Here is an 18,487-nt window from a genome sequence, read left to right on the forward strand (position 1 = left end):
GTTAATGATGATATGACAAACAAGATCGTTACTCAACCTCCGTATACACCTACCAAGCAATGCTGCCGAGTTAGGACCTATGGGGTGGTCGTTAACCCATATACAACCAATATCCAATACCAATTCGATATCCATAACTCCTCTCCTACACATTCATCTATAGAAGGGTTTTAAAGATGTAACATTTTTAGTCAGAAAAGGCCAATATTTCCATGATGGTGCCAATGTTTAATGAATGTGTGTGATATAAGAATGTAATACTCAGAACATACCGAAAAGTGAATTTTCAAAAAAGGCCAATATTTCCATGATGGTGCCATTGTTTCATGTTTGGATTTATATTCCACCAGCTCAATAGTGTTGTGTATAGTGATGGACACATCATCGCATCACACTAGGCATCCAAACGATATTTCAATTATGATATTAATTTCTTGAGGGGTAGTTAGGTCATTTTCCATCACCCTAAGTCATAAAAACACAAGATTAAAACTCGGTTTTGGCATTATTTTTGCATTCTCCATCAATTTTCTCCCAAATAAAACCCTAACCTCCTTCCAAGAACTTCAAAACTCCATTATTTTATCTTCAAGATAAGCAAGAATTTAAGATTCCGATTGAAAAAAGTTGAAGAAAGCTTTCAAGATCAGCTCCAAGTCTTTTAAAGTCAAGCTTTCTACACTAAGTCAAGCCTATCAAGGTATGTGGGGTTATGAACAAAGGTATCCTTTTACCCTTGAGCCCAAACTTCATAATTTTAAGATTCAAGTTACTTGTGTAGAATTAGGGTTCACACCTAAGCTTCTATATTCTTGAAGAATGTGATTATCATGACATTTAAAGCTTTGAGTATATCAAAAGCTTCTTATGTTTAATTTTTAACTTATAAGATTTATAATATGCATGAGATTGAACTATCTTGACTTGATATTGTTGAAGTATTTTAAGATTTGTACTGTGCATGGAGTTATGTTGCAAATTGTCATGAGTTTAAAGAATGAATTTTAAGCCCTAAGTTAAAGAGATGAAATTTCAATAAGATCATGCTCTTAAGTGTTCTTTGATAATTTTATGCTAACATTTAAAGAAATAAGTGATCATTTGATCCTCAGCTAAGATATGTAATCCATATTTGTTCATCTTGAGTTTGAATTAAAGCAAAGAAAAGCATAATGTTTTCATTCTATAAGCCCTTATGCTATTTTAAGGTGGATTTTTTAAAGTATGAGCATATATGTAAGATGGGAGTAGTATGCACTGAGTTGGGTATGAGTTAAAGGTCCCATAACTCAGAACTACATGCTACCGTAGGTTTAAATGCCCATAGAAGGTTATGTATAGTGATCACTTAAGTTAAGGTTCTATTCTGATGGCAAGGATAGAACAACTCTTCTCAATGTGGGTAAGATATTGGACTCCATGATAGCTATCTTTTAGAAACTAAGTGTTATGGTTCACAAAGTTATCTTTATGCTCCATCACTCATGGTTATGATTTTACAACTTTTGTTTATTCAAGCCCAAGGTTAATCATTTACACTTAGATTACATTATTTTAAAAACTATTTGCACATTGACTTATTGTTTAAGTTACATATTCACCCTCCACATACTCAGTACATTCCAGAAGTACTGATACACATACATGTCAATGTGATACATTATTTTATAATGTAGGTTCTAGTGCTCAGTTGCATCAGCGTGATTGACTACGAGCATCTATACCTATATCTCCACGCTTGGTGAGTCCTCATAGTTTGAGGACCTATTTTATCAGATCTTGATGTTGATGAAGTATTCTAGTCATTTGATTTCAGTTTTAGTTGGGTCATCTTGATCTTGTCCCAGTGGCTCTCTAGTTAGAAGTAGAGGCTTGTCCGACTAGTTTTTAATTTAGATTTAAAAGTGTGTGTTTTCAAGATTTCTATGTATAAGACATTTAAGTAAGATATTAATTCAGTTTCAGTAAGATTTCTTATGTCAAGTTTACCTTTGTTATGAGTTCAAAAGTTGTTAGAACGCTTAAAGGGTTGGCTTGGGACTACTTGTAGTCTTAAGCACTGTGTGACGTCCAAGGTGTATCTCTAGGGTGTTACAATCAACCTATGTGAAGAGCACTCATACCTTGATCTGGACTGAAAGGGCACAATAAGGATGAATATAGTCTACTTGTATTCAGTAGGTATCATATGCCGACTGAGTAAAGTAGTAAAATAAAGCCTATAAACAAAAACTATGGGCACGCCACCTACAAGGAAAAAATGTCCCAAATGGTATCCCATACATTCTCCTCTAACAGTTTAAATATACGCACATATAAAATATACAGGTAGAGAAAAGAACAAAAAATATACATGTATATCAAATAAAAGTATAGGGAGATAGAACAAATGGAAAAATATCAAGTCAAAGAAAAAAATACAATCACAACATAAATGTAAGAAGTGCAATGAGAATGTTGATGATGATGATATTCGAGGTCATCACACATCCTATGTATAAACTTACCAAGAAGTAGGTTCTCAAGGTAGGACCAATTGAGGGTTTGTCAAACCTATACAATCAATATCTAATACAAATATCCATATCTCCTCTCCAGCACATACATCGATAGAGGATTTTTAAAGATGTCATAAGTTTTGTCAGAAAAAGACAGTATGTCCATTATTTCAAAGGTAGTACCAATGTTTCATGAATGAATATGATATGATGTGATTATGTAATGCTCACAACTAACCAAAATGAAAATATCCGGTATCCAACTAATATATGAACCATGTGAGATAAAAATCCACTCAAAATCAAACAACCATCCATGTCCAATATAATCTAGAAATCGGTAAGTGAAACATGCAAGAAAATGTCATTGATATGACATAATTCCAAAAATCTAGGTTTTTTCAACCAAAAAGAGTGTAACCAAACATACATATATCATTACCAGTCTAACAATATCATGCAAGACCCCACACGGTCACATATATAAAATAATTTCTTAAAACTACCAAATATTATCCACATAAGCCCCTACACGGACACATAAATCACCTAACACATTTTCCATGATACAAAACCATACCCATAACATGCTTTCACATTATTATTAACTACCAAATCCAGTCTGAAGAAAGTTAAGCCATAACCTACCTTGTAATACCCCATAAAAATTTCTAACTTAAATCAGTCCTTTAAGCTTGTTAGGGGTCCCAAACTTAGAATATATTAACTAAGTATTCAGGCTTAAAAAGGCTACATCCTCAGGGTTAATTAGGTCTTTTACCCATGCCCTTCAACCTTCAAAACATGAAATTAAACCCTTTGGAGAGTAATTATATTCAATCTTTCATAATTTCCCAAGAACAAGAACCCTAGGTGTTCAAATTTCAAATCAAGAACTCAAGAACTCACCATTAACTTTCAGAAATCCATCAACTAATGTATGTGAAGTGTTCATCCAAGGGTCCCTTCCACCCTTGGAGTTCAAGAAACTATTTTTAAACTTCAAGTTTATGTATTTCATGAATTCCATGTTAGGTTTGATTATGTTCATGTTTATAATGATCAATTGGGATTCTAATGTATGTTTTATGATACGTTTCATATGAGGTTAATTGATATATAAGTAATATCATGAGGATCCATGTAAAACTCTTGAAATTGTCAATGGGGATTTCAATTATGATTTCTACTTATTGTTTAGTGTTATGTGCATATGTATGCTAACAAAATGCTTGATGAATTGTTCATGTGAATTATGTCATGCTAGCTTATTTTCAAGTTATACCATGCAAAATTTTAATAAGGTGTCTCTATAGACATATTATGAATTCAATGTCCATGCTTATGCTAAGCAAGATCATGTGATGCTTTATTTTTATTCTATCGAGATCTGGGGGTATTTAATACCCGAGAATTTATCTATTTACTTAGAGATAGTGTCAGTTGTGAAGTAATCTCAGTGTGACTAGATTATTAGAACTCAACTAGTTACAGAAACCTAGGAAATCTCAGTAGTGTTCGTAATTCAATCATAGTACTTAGATCAAACCTCAGTAGACTGAGTCAGTAAATAGAATTTAGTAGTATTCCATCAGGGCACAAAAATCAGTGAACTCAGTTTAGTTCAATCAAATAGTAATATCAGTAATAATTCAATCTTGTCTAGTATAGACTAGAAATCAGTACAGTGTCCATTCAGTTGGGAGTAGGATTTTAGCGTCGAGTAAACACAAGGTGGGGGCTCACTTTTCAGTAGAAGGTGTGGTCCTTAGAAGCATTCCTTGCATTTCAAAACTATGTAACAAGCGTAGGTACAGATATCTCCCTAAAAGTATAGGGTTGACATATCTTATTTGAGTTTTCCTACCAGTGAGGATTGACGAAAGAGCTTTCTGTCAGAGAGGGTTAACTCACAGCTTGTCCTTATCCATGGCACAATATTGATACCTTCCAACTGGGGTTACACGCTGGACCTCAAATCAATTAGAGAATGGGTATGTCGATTTGATGATTACCTCCCACAGTCTCATTTTTAGAATAGAACTCAGTTCAGTTCTACAGATTTAAGACTATCAAATATAATCACTTAGTTTAGTAAGGAACTCAATATAGATCGACAAAAATGGGGCTATCATATATAGTCATTCAATTATCAGTAATACAGTATCAGTAAACTCAAACATAAGTTAATCAGTAATCAAATTTAGTATTCAGTACTATCACGATCTCAGTTACAGTATATGTATTCATGCATGTATTCTCATTCAGTCATACTCATGTTAATCAGTTAGTATTGTTCTTGCATATGAACCCATGCATTTCATCCTATGTCACTGAGCATACTAGTATATTCAGAGTACTGACGCATGCTTTTCTTTTGCGCTATGATGTCTTATATCATAGGTTCCGATGCATGGTCTCCCGAGTACCCTTAGCAGTTTAAACTCTCAGCATACAGAGTTAGTGCTGAGTCCTCATAATTTGAGGACATAATTAATTATTTCAGTATTTAAATTTATGTTCAGTAGTCGAAGTTAGTTGGGGACTTGTTCCATCAACTCCACAGTTCATATAGTTTAGAGGCTTTTCAAACTAGAGTATTTTCAGACAATTGTTCAGTTTTAAGTATTGATGTTTAGTTTTTGTATTGTGATACCATATTCAGTAATATTTACACTGTTGAACCTTATGACCAATTTTTTGCCTAATTTTTGTATATTTCAGTATTATTATTATTCAGTTATTATAATAGGTACCATTCATGGGTTAGCTTGTGGTCCTTCAGGATTATGAGTACAGTGTAGCATCCAGGGTATAGACTCGAGGTGTTAGAAACCTGGTATCTAAGACAAAGGTTCAATAGTATCATAGAAAGTCTAAAAGCTGCATCTAGGAGAGTCTTATGCATGGGTGTGTTACGTACCACACTTATAGACAGGAGGTTATGAGGTGTTTTAGGAACAATTTCACTTCTTTCAGTATTCATGTCGTGCGAGCGAGCATTAGCTCCTGTAAAACTCTCAGTTTATTTTGCTTCTTCCTTTCAATTACAGAACATGCTTCCCAAAAGGACTAATATAAGAAGGACCAAAAATTTATCAGCACCTTAGCCCGTTCAGATATATTCCTTGGATGAGCATGTCTCTTATGTAGCATCAGGGGTAAGTTCACTTCTCTAGCCAATTTAGTCACAACTCAAAATGAACAAACAACTGCTGTTTAGGCCAACCCAATGTCTAATACTGCTGCAGCTAGGATTTGGGACTTTACCCAAATGAATCCTTCCTTGTTCTCAGGTTTTAAGTTTGAAGAGGATCCACAGGAATTCCTCGATCAGGTTTAAAAAATCACAGATATCATGGGAATGACTTCCAGTAAGAGTGTTGAGTTAGCATCCCATCAGCTACAAGATGTAGCCCATACATGGTTTAGGCTGTGGATGGTATACAGGGGTGCAGATACAGAGTCCATAGAATGGGAAAAGTTTGCTATGACATTCTTAGATTGATTCTTCCCCTTAGAGCTGAAAGAAGCCAAGGTGTTAGAGTTCATCAATCTCAAGCAATGCAGTATGAGTGTGAAAGATTATTTCATTAAGTTTACTCAGTTACCAAGGAATGCTCCCCATGTAGTAGTAGACAATAGATCAAGAATGAGCAAGTTTGTATCTGGGGTATTGGGTAGAGTGGTTAAGGAGTGTAGGACTACGATATTGATTAGGGATACGGACATATCTAGGCTTAAGGTCCATGCTCAATAGATTAAGGAACATGAACTTAATAAGAAGTAGAGAGAAACTAAAAGAGCCAAAATGAGAAACTATAGTTTTGCCTAGCTAAGGTAAGAGGGTAGTAACCATACTCTGTTTAGTCAAAAGTTTTTAGCCCCAGTTCCATCTTTAGCTAGTACACCAGTACTATAGTTTAGGAATAACAGTAATAATAGGGCAAAACTCAGGTTAGTACTAGTAGTGTTCATACTAATCTGCTCTGTAAAGAATATGGTAAGAATCATAAGGGTATGTGTATATTTAGGTCACAGAGTTAGAGACTATCCTAAGGTTGGTATACGAAGTCAGCAAAGTCATCCTTCAGCTTAGTCCAATCGCTTGAATCAATAGGGTGCCACTTCCAGTGTCACCAGTGGGCAGCGCCTAAATAGGTTTTATGCACTTTAGTCCAGGAAAGATCGAGAAAGTTCCCCTTATGCGGTCACTGGTACATTATAGACCTCTCATTTACATGTTTATGTCCCATCAGATGCAGGAGCTTCTCTGTCTTTTGTAACTCTTTGCATAGAAGTTAACTTTAAAATTAGATCAACTATTAATAAAACCTTTCTCACTTTCCACCCTAGTGGGTCATTCTATCATAGCCCGGTGGGTATATAGGAACTGTCTGGCTATGATATCTTAGAAAGTCAGGCTTCCAGATTTTAGTAGTAATATTAGTATGTGTAGAAAAGTAATGGGTGGGGAATAATGCCTAACCCATCTTTACCTCAGTTCAAAGTTTTGTACTTTAGTTATCATGATACCTATGCATGCTTTACGTCTTAGCTCCATGAACACATCTTATATTCAAGCACTTTCTATAGAATCGTGTGCGTTTCTAATTCTTAGAATGAGGAGTTCCAGTTCACTCAGTAGTACGAACCATGTTCCATGAACACGGAAACTCCAAACTTAGGTCATGCAGCTCATGACTTCTGCACTCATTCCTAATAGTGTGTTCAGTCCTAGTTACCATCTGAATCGTAGTCTCATTTAAAGTCTTAGTTATAGTGATCAAATAAAAAACTCAATTCAGTTTCATGTTTGCTTGACCACAGCGTATAGTTATAAGATACTCAGTTATTAGTATTTTAATACCTCAGTTTACAAAATATTTTAGAACTATGTTATATGCTTGGTCTTTCATTCTCAGATATTATAGTTTTTCATGAATTCATGCTCCTTTATCTTATATTACCTATTCAGTCCTTACCTCGTATACATGATACTCTACAATTTCAGTCTAGTTATTTAGACTAAGTATAGGTTAGTCTTGCAGACCCAGTATTCAGCTGTTAGTCATTCAGTTAATCAGATAAGTTAGTATGCTTATGTATTCATGCAAAGCGCCCATGTAAATATATTTTTAGCAGTCCCAAGTGAGGTGTCGTACTAAGGTTGAGAGTATAGTTGAGAGAGCATTCAAGGCATATGTCTAAGCTTGAAAATTTGTAGTTGCGGTGCATAAGTCTTAGTCACTTTATCTTAGATGATAATTCATAGGCCTCGCCTCATATTACCGAATTCTAGCCATGTTGTGATGTCATATTCATACTATGCAAAGCTTTTCTTGCTTTCTAAAGTTGCTAGCAACTCAATAAAAAGAGTGACAGAGAAAATATCCTGTTGAGAATAAGTTTTCAGTATGAGTTAGACCGTAAAACCAATAATTTAGTTTAGCATTCACATGGACAAATTCGTGTGGTGTAGTATATTCGTGTGGTTTAGTTTTCCATCTATCCATCTAGTCGCACTATCCGAAGTCTCATGAATGTAACTATTCTAAGATAGACCAACTGGGTAGTTGCATGTCACCTCAGTTCATGTATCATGTCTCAGTTTTTGGCCCGAGATATTAAGTCATGAATCAGTTCATAGGTTCCTTGTGCATCGCCCTAAGTTTCCTCAGTATCTCCGCCATGTCAGTATTCTTTGGGGAACATAATTTCCCAAGGGGGAGATACACTATAACCCCAAGCTTTCATGTCCTAAAACTGCCAGTTCTCTTCATATAATGAATCCAGTTTGGAATAGTGGGTACTCATAAGTTAACCCTCAAGTTCTAATCTCAGCCGTAAGCCACGTATTCAAGGGGGCTCAATTTAGTTCATAATATTCTGTTTATGTATCAAGTTCCAGTCTCAGTTATGTTCTCGTGTTCCCTTTCATGTGTAATCCAAAAATGATCTTAGGCTCATTAATATTTTTCAGTTTAAGTAACAGTTTTTTCTTAAGCTTATTCAATTTTATGCTCAGATTTTCCAGTACAAACATGGTATCAGTTACCATTGCATATTTAGTCATATGTTCATAAGTCAGTTCAGCCATGCATTCATGCATCAGATATGCATGTTCAGTATGAGAAACTTAGCTTATCAGAAATCCCAGTCATCCATTCATAAATCAACAAATTCATGTACTCATGAATCAGATATGCATGTTCAGTGTGAAATTCAGTATGTCAGTAATATCAGTCATATAATCATGTTTAGGATATTCATGTCCATTAAGTAAATTCAATCTACCAAGTATTCTCAGCTTAGTCAGTCTCATTCGAGTATGAATGTTCCCAAGGGGAGATAATGTAAGACCCCACAAATATTTCTAGCTTTAATCAGTCCTTTAAAGCTTGTTAGGGGTTCCAGACTTAGAATATATTAACTAAGTATTCAGACTTAGTGCCATTTTATCCTTAAAAGGTTGTCAATCTTATTCCACGACCTTTACATCCTTGAAATGTTGATTTTTGAGTTAATTCATGATCAAGAATGTCAATAGGTGTTTCCAAATAGGTTTTAGATTTTTCGGACCTCGTTTAGACCATGTTTGGTTGCCCAAAATAGTGGGTCAATGCAATCTTGATGCGTTACATCAACCATCGCATCTATAAGTTTATTTTTCCCTAGTTTCAGTTCAAATTCCAGTGAACCAATGCAGACTTGACATGGCGCGTTGGCTATCGCATCGATGTGAATGACGCGGAGCGTCGGCTTGTGTGTCTTTAACACAGTTTACAGGAATTAAAAAGGCCGTATCCTCAGGGTTAATTAGTTCTTTTTCCCATGCCCTTTATCCCCCAAAACATGAAATTAAATCCTTTGGAGTGCAATTATATTCATTCTTTCACAAATTTCCCAAGAACAAGAACCCTAGGTGTTAAAATTTCAAACCAAGAACTCAAGAACTCACCATTAACTTTTAGAAATTCATCAACTAAGGTATATGAAGTGTTCATCCAAGGGTCCTTTCTACCCTTGGAGTGCAAGAAACTATTTTTAAACTTCAAGTTTATGGATTTCATCAAATCCATGTTAGGTTTGATTATGTTCATGTTTATAATGATTAATTGGGATTCTAATCCATGTTTTATGAAATGTTTCATGTGAAGTTAATTGATATGTAAGTAATATCATGAGGATCCATGTAAAACCCTTCAAATTATCAATGGGAATTTAAATTATGATGTCTAATGGGAATTTAAATTATGATGTCTACTTATTGTTTAGTGTTATGTGTATATGTATACTTACCAAGTGCTTGATGAATTATTCATGTGAATTAATAAGGGAAAGAAATCATGTCATGCTAGCTTATTTGCAAGTTATACCATGCAAGAGTTTAATACGGTGTCTCTATTGATGCATTATGAATTTAATGTGCATGCTTATGCTAAGCAAAATTATGCGATGCTTTATTTTCATGCTATTGAGTCTTGGGGATAGTTAATACCCGATAATTTAGCTGTTTACTTAGAGCAAGAGTCAGTTGCAAAGTAATCTTAGTAGTGACTCGAACAGTAGAACTCTGCCAGATAAAGAAACCTAGGAAATATCTGTAGTGTTTGTAATTCAGTCACAATACTCAGATCTGACCTTAGAAGACTCAGTAAGTTAACAAAATTTAGTTGTATTCCGTCAGTCCACGAAACTCAGTGAAATCAGTTCAGTTTAGTTAAATAGTAATATCAGTAAAAATTTAGTCCAGTCTAGTATAGACTAGAAATTAGTTCAGTGTCAATTCATATGGGAGTAGGATTCAGCATCGAGTGAACCCAAGGATGGGGGCTCACCTGCCAGTAGAGGGTGTGGTCCTTAGAAGTAATTCTTTCATTACAAAACTATGTAGACAACATAGGTTGATATATCTCCCTGCAATTAGATTTACTATCAATGAGGGTTGATGGAAGAGCTTTCTGTCAGAGAGGGCTAAGTCATAGCTTGTCCTTACCCGTGGCACGGTATTGACACCCTTCCAACTAGGGTTACAGGTTGGACCCTAAATCAGGTATAGAAGGGGCATATTGGTTTGATGATTACCTCCCACAGTCTTCATTTTAGTCTCCATCTCAGAATAGAACTCAGTTTAGTTCTACAGATTCAGGACTATCAGATATAGTCACTCAGTTTAGTATGAAACACAGTATAGTTCCACAGAGTTAGGATTGTCAGATACAATAATTCAGTTATAAGTAATATAACATAAGTAAACTCAGACATCCGTTAACCAGTATTCAGATTCAGGATTCAGTACTATCACGATCTCAGTTATAGTTTACGTATTCACGCATGTACTCTCATTCAGTCATACTCATGTTATTCAGTTAGTATTGTTCATGCATATGAATCCATGCATTTCAGCCTACCTCACTGACCATACTAGTACATTCAAAGTACTAACGCATGCTATTCTTTTGTGGGATGATGTCTTATATCATAGGTTCAGATGCACGGGCTCCCAAGCACCCTTAGCAATTAAGACTCTCAACATACAAAGTTAGTGGTGAGTCCTCATAGTTTGAGGACATGATTATTATTTTAGTATTTTAGTTTATTTTCTGTAGTCAGAGTTAGTTGGGTACTTTTCCTATCAACTCCACAGTTCAGACAGTTTAGAGGCTTTTCAGACTAGAGTATTTTCTGACAGTTGTTCAGTTTTCAATATTGATGTTCAGTTTTGGTATTGTGATATAATATTTAGTATTATTTACAGTATTTAATCTTATGCCCAGTTTTCCACCTAATTACTGCATATTTTAGTTTTATTGTTATTTAGTTATTACAGCAGGTACCAGTCATGGTTTAGCTTGTGGTCTTTCGAGATTATGAGCAGAGTGTAGCATTCGAGGTGTAGAATCGGGGTGTTACATACCTCAAATGCCAAAAAAAGTCCCAAAAGCATTTAATTTAGAGAGTTCCCCTCACGAACAAAACCAAAATCAACTAAAATATACAAATATAGAATCTATGCGTCAAAAGAAAGCCAACGACACCCATATTGCCCACTTTTCAATCGGGGTAAAAAAGGACCCCTGAAATAGGTTTTCAAAAAAGAAGGGGAAATTTGGAATTTTTGGTAAAAAATATATTTCCCATGATTAAAGAAACTCATACGAGAAAACCCAAGGGAAAACACGGTGAAACAGGGGTTTGATTCTAAAAAATGGTAGTTTGGTCCTTTCGGGCTAAAATCCCTAAATTTCATTTTTAATCTCGCGTTTAAACAAGATTTAAATGATTAAAATTGAAGAAAGTGTTGAAATAGGCTTTTGGATCTTACCCAAGCTTAGAAATGAAAGAAGATGCTCAAAAATATCCCCTAGCCCCAAGTCTAAAAAATTGTGTAAAAATCATGAAAATGGGGTATATAAATGACCCAGGCATCAGTTAAGAAATCACCGAGTTTCTTAAGAGACCAGGTGTCTCTTATGTGATACTTCTCCTATCAGTGGGTGTCGCATTAGAGTTCTTGGAGACTTGGAGAATTTCAGTCTTTATGGATCCCTCGAGATTAATCAAAAATCCCAAGAATGCAAACAAAATATGGTACCCTATCAAAGTTGATGCTCCAGACTCAATGATGGTATAATATTTTTGAAAGGACATCATTTTCATAGAGTTGACCCTCGAAACCTAATTTTAAAACTTCCCAAACCGATGATCAAAATGATATAATAAAATTGTAAAACCGCACCAACCATGTTACAAAACTAAATTCGATATTTTACATATGTTGGTGCAATCCATTTTGCTAACTGATTCCAAAATCAAATAATGTTGGCGGAAGTCAACTATAAGACTTTTCGAGCAACCAAAAACCACAAACTCACACAAATCATATCAAAATGAATTGGGAACTATGCAAATCATCCCCACAACCCAGAAATACCAGAATGCAACCATGTAGTTAGATAAAATTATCAAGTAATACAGAATTTAGGTCGTCACATTATTGCTCTAGAGCAAACATGATTCACTATACTTCTGTAGTGTCACGACTCGATTACTCGAGTCATGATGACACCTACTCTAACAAATAGTAGGTAAGCCAATCTATATTATATAACGATAAGTAATATGATGGGAGAAACAATAAAATGATACAGAATGAAAGCATTAGATAAAAGTACTAGGTAGAAATATATAAAGGTTATAATAAGTAGAGAAAAAATAGTAAAATATAGATAAGATTATCCACAAGAACTAGTGCAGTTTTTATAAGGGCCAATAAATCAAAAATAAAGTACTAGACGGCGTAATATATACATGTTGTCTCAAAGTATAGAAATGACGATCCAAAAAAATCAAAAGGAGAGAGGATCAACTCTAGAATCTAAAAGTTTGCCTATTTGAGAAGTAGACCAAAGGTAAAATCAACAATGGTGACTAATACTTGGATCTGCGTCAGGAAAAAGCATCATAGGTCAACCAAGCTAACTTACAGAAAGAGCATAACAAAATTTGAGAACGTAAACAAAAGTCAAAAATAAAAGGAACAAATGAAAATTATACTCCAAATAAGGCGATTATGGTGAATATGAAGAACAAGTAACTCAAAAGTAAAACAAATCTAACTACACCCTAATTGGGGCCCCATATGATCATAAGGCACTAATAAGTAAGAAATAATCAAAACGAACCTCCAAAATATGGGAAAATACAAACAGAGAGCACTTTAATATGATGATGGATTTATCTTACACATATAGCATACCACGAACCTGGCATGACCCGAACTAGGGCCTTGTCGTGTCGGGCATCTCAAGTCTAATGAGTAGCGGAGACCACCCCCAATACCCTATCATTAACTACTCTACATCCTATGTCGGATAATTCTAAACAAATTGCATGATAAAATAATAATAATCTAAGGAAAATAAAGTAAGTCCATAACCATAACCAAAAAACCACAACCAAACATCCAATCAATACCAATCCCAATTCCAATACCAATACCGATGCTAACACTAATACCAACACCGTTCATTCCCATGGTTGTTCAACAATGCCTCTAACCAAAGTCAAAGATATCCAGTCAGGACATGCCCCCGACCATAGCCAAAATAAAATCAAAGAAATAACAATATTGAAAAGAGGTCCATAGCATGAAATGGCATTTTTGGAGTGTGAAAGCTGACCACTTCAATCTGACTCAAAATCTATCCCCGAATCTAAGTTAGCGAGCAGGAGGAATAGTAGTATGGTCGATTCCTGCATTGCGTGGGGATACGACACCCAAAGATGGTTAATGAAGTAAACGCTAGCATATAGCTCAGGGATAAACATAAGATAGTGCCATCAATTCAAAACCAAAACAAATTATGATATACAATAACATAGATAATTATATATATATCGTGTCATAATATGGAACATGGTTTATTATGTATTTAAAACCTTAACCTGGGCTGTGTAGCTTTACATCCTAAAACCACCTATGGACTATATGGGTTTACCTCCCCCTACTGAAAGGGCCCCTGTGTGTGTTAGCCATATGACAAAAAAAAAGAACTTGAGATGACTAGTACATCCCAAATATATAAAGTGTGACATCATGGACACAGTCACCAAGACCAACCTTACATCGGTAAATATGAGTTTTCACTATCGAACTCCCCGGGACTCCACCTTCTACAACTTTTCTACTAAACCCCCTTTATGATACCTCACAGTATCTACAAGCACAAAATATTCCACACACAAATAATAAAACCCACATTCACCCACAACAATAAGACACAAAAAATACCAGAAACAAACACAAACTTAAAATGATGAAGAAGATAGTTAACATGACACAAAGAGAACACTTAATGTAGCAAATAAAGAGTATATGAAACTCTAAAACCTCTGTAAAACACGTTAACAAGCACCAAGTTCTTACGGTGACGGCCAAGGGAATCAACTGACCTCAAGATCCACCATTTCAAAGCAAAGAACAATATTGGATTTTCCAAGCCCTAAACTACAATGGATAATCCAAGCCTTAACTAAGAAATACACTATGTTAGTTTACTCTCAAGAGAGAGGATTTCAATGTCTTATATTTTCATCATTATACAACTAATGAGAGAAGACCTAAAAAGTCCTACTTATATTATATTACAAAAGAAGATAAAAAGATCACTTTTCCTTTAATAAGAGGGGCTACCATGGTGTGTAAATACACCATGTGCAATGTCCAAAATACCTTTAATAAAGGGGCAGCCAAGGTGTGTTGGACTTGAATGAATGTTGCCTCTTCAATGCTCTCAAAATCGAGGATGGCTTATACTTCAAGGCTTGTTGTTCTCGGGTTAACAATAATGTAAGCATCCAAGCAACTTTCCACACACGGGATTTCTTTAAGTCATGCTCAAAATGGGCCTTTCTTGCATATCCTTGTGCTTCGGGGTGACCAAGTCTTGAGCCTTTAGGTTTTGGCCTCCAAAGATGTCATCAAAAGCTAAGGCGACCATTTGACTTGTATCACTTTAATCCCATGTAAAATCATTTACACATACCTAATTATTTACCAAGGAGTCTTTTAATTAGGCATTAACCATTGGTATTATCATACCAAAATTAGAGCTTGCAAGTCTATAACCTTATTCCATATAACCCATTAAACTAAATTAGACTCCTCAATTTCTAATTAACCCAAAACCATCCATGACCATTTTAACCACTAGTGAATGTGTTAGTTTTAAGAGATAAGTTATACCAAACTTCTTGAGGATTCCATTGAAACCCTAGTTCAAAAACACAATTCAACTTGTGAGAATGACATTTTTATTAACAATTTCATAAACAGATTGAGGGCATACCATTATCAAAGCTAAATTATCAAATTTGGGTCTCAAACATTGTAACGCCCCAGAAAATAAGTCCCAGAGCGTCACACGGTGCTTGACGCTAGCGCCAAGCTAACCCTTTAAGCCATTTTTATTTAGTTCAATACAAATCAATGGGGTTTCCATAAATAACCCTCAACTATTAATAGAGTAATCATCATCCAAGAATTAAAGAATGTCAGAAAGATAACAAAATACGACTTATTAGTCAACTCCCAACATCTGTACTAGTCTGACAAACCTCTAAGAAAATCAATAAAACTAGCGAGCCATTGAGACATGCCCCAGCTGACTCATACTCAGTTATTAAATGTAAATAATTTTGTGAAAACAACATCAGACATCACGTCCTCAGAACATGATGACTCACCACAACAGAGGATGTAGAACAGCATGCCCAAAGAATCACTGTCGAACCTAGAACTAAGTACTTGAACCTATATTCCAAGAAAATGCAGCCCACATTCAAAGATGGGGATCAATACCAGGAAAAGGAACCGAGTAAATGGGGGTGTATGCAGTTGTATAAACATCATCATCATTAATATTTATAAGAAATATGCAGGATGTATGAAAGACTCACATAGTCCAAAGAAAATCATCATAATCATGAGAGGATGAAATAAGTACAATAACACATGTGAGCCATCATATAATTTGTCAATCACTTTTAGTTCATCAAGAATATCAATTCTCATAATGTAAATATCATTTAAATCTTTTGAAACAATAACTTTCACAATTTCACTTTCAAATCACTTCACCATTCACCATAGACACAAGGAAACACACACACGCTGAGAGATCCTATAACCGACATAAACCACGTGAGCTACATGGAGTCTAACGTACAACCCACATTGGGTAAAGCGATCCTATCCTTGCCATCGAAGTAGGATATCGATATCAAATCGACACAAACTAGTGATCACTATATAAATCAGCCTCAGGCTCACTCCTACGGGGGCACATAGTTCTAGAAAAGTAAGGTCATTTTATACCTCCCACTCGGTGCTAAAGATTTCACCCGGACTTAGCTCACATCATTTCAAAGACAATCCACAACAAAATAATTTCAGTAATATATAAATATACATCGGGAGCCATCATGCTTTCCATCTATCAAAATCAACCACGTTGTGGATTTTATTCACACTCGAGTTCAAAACAACTCCATTAAGATCAAAAGGTCAAATCGTTTAGAATATCTCAAATATTCAACATCAACGTGCTTATAACACATACTTTCTCAAAAAAATATAATTTCCAAAGGGGATTCATGACCCAAATATTAAAATCATGATAAATATCATTCAAGATTCATGCTTTATATCTCCACACATGTAAGTTCATCTTTCAAAATCATAAATATCAAAATTTTATAATAATCATCATAAGATATCCGTTTATGCTTCAAATTCGTAAAAGTCAAATAAAAATCATGCCTTCGTGAAGAAAATTACGTTTGGGCACAAGAACAAAAAAGAGTTCTTATTGAAAAACCCCACATACCTTGAATGATGAACTTTAGATCAATACTCATTTTTGAGATGTTAATCCTGCCTTTGAATGATGGTTCTTGGAGTTCTTGAACTAGGAACTCAGAATCTTGAATAAATTTGCAGAATTAATGGGAACTTTGGAGGTTCTTGAAGTTGGATGTACGAGCTTAGGATTTTTTTAAGGAAATTTGATGAAATATAATATATAATGCTTCTAATAGGCTTTAATATAGGGTTTAGATGGATTTTGGGTAAGGGGGAATGACCAAAAAGCCCCTAAAAATAAATAATTCTCAAATCTGTCCTTTGGTGGACTATTTTGATAGTCTGAAGTAGATCAACCACACGTTTTACTCCGATATTCAAATTGGATGAAACAAATTTCATTAAAAAGAGGACTCTCATATCTTTCCGTTGATGAATAGCATCTCACCCAGATCATTGTGTACAAGGAGTTATGATTATTTGACGTTGAGCCAAAAATTTGCCTTTGATAGGCTGAAGTAGATCAACCATAACTTTTTGCTTCAATAGACAATTTAGATGAAACCAATTTCATTGGAAATAGGACTTGCAGAGCTTTCCGTTGATATATGGTAGATCACCCAGATCATTATGTACAAGGAGTTATCATCGTTTAAAGTTGGAACAAAAATACACCAGGCCTCAGTACTTTTCCCTGCACGTTTTACTGTTTATCGTTGGAAAGCTTATTCGATACTATACGCAATGTTGGGTCATAATCTAAGACATTCCGCACGGTAAAATTTATAATTCATTCTAGAAGATAGAACCCAACACGTTTACGCATAAAATTTCAACGAAAAATTTCTCGGGATATTACATCATCCCCCCTTTGGAAACATTCGTCCTCGAATGATGCTAGACATGCCAAGATAAGATAGGGAATAGAGCATACAGATGAAACCATTTGTTAGACTCATCACCACATCGTTTCTCACTACGAATACAACTTAGAATGCATAAATTCAAGAAACTACAGCTGAACACAAAATAAATGACAGCTGAACTGCTGGAACTTTTATCAAAAGTACATGATTTAGGAAAGAATGGTACCTTCTGCTTGATCAGAGTTCACGAAAAATAGGTGCGGGTACTTCGATTGCATATCCGCCTCAACTTCCCAAGTTGCACCCTCAACAGATTGGTTTCGCTACAACACCTTGACCAAGGGAACTTCTTTGTTCCTTAGTCTTCGGACACTGAAATCAAGAATCTCAACAGGAATCTCATCAAAAGAAAGATTTTCTTGAATGTCAGTACTCACAAGGAGTCCACTACCACAACATCGCTAATATGCTTTCTAAGCAAGGAGACATGGAATATTGGATGAACAGAGGACAACTCAGAAGGCAACTCGACCTCATAAGCTACCTTACCAACATGGCTAAGAATTTTGTAAGGACCAACATAACGAGGACTAAGTTTCCCCTTCTTTCTGAATCTCTTCAACCCCCTCATGGGTGAAATTTTTAGATACACTAGGTCACCAACTTCAAACTCAAGGTCTCTCCTTCTAGCATCCGCATATAACTTCTGATGACTCTGCGTAGTTTTTAACCTTTCCCTTATCAACTTAAATTTT

This window comes from Capsicum annuum, chromosome 7, assembly GCF_002878395.1.
Source record: "Capsicum annuum cultivar UCD-10X-F1 chromosome 7, UCD10Xv1.1, whole genome shotgun sequence".
In the NCBI taxonomy this organism is placed as follows: Eukaryota; Viridiplantae; Streptophyta; class Magnoliopsida; order Solanales; family Solanaceae; genus Capsicum; species Capsicum annuum.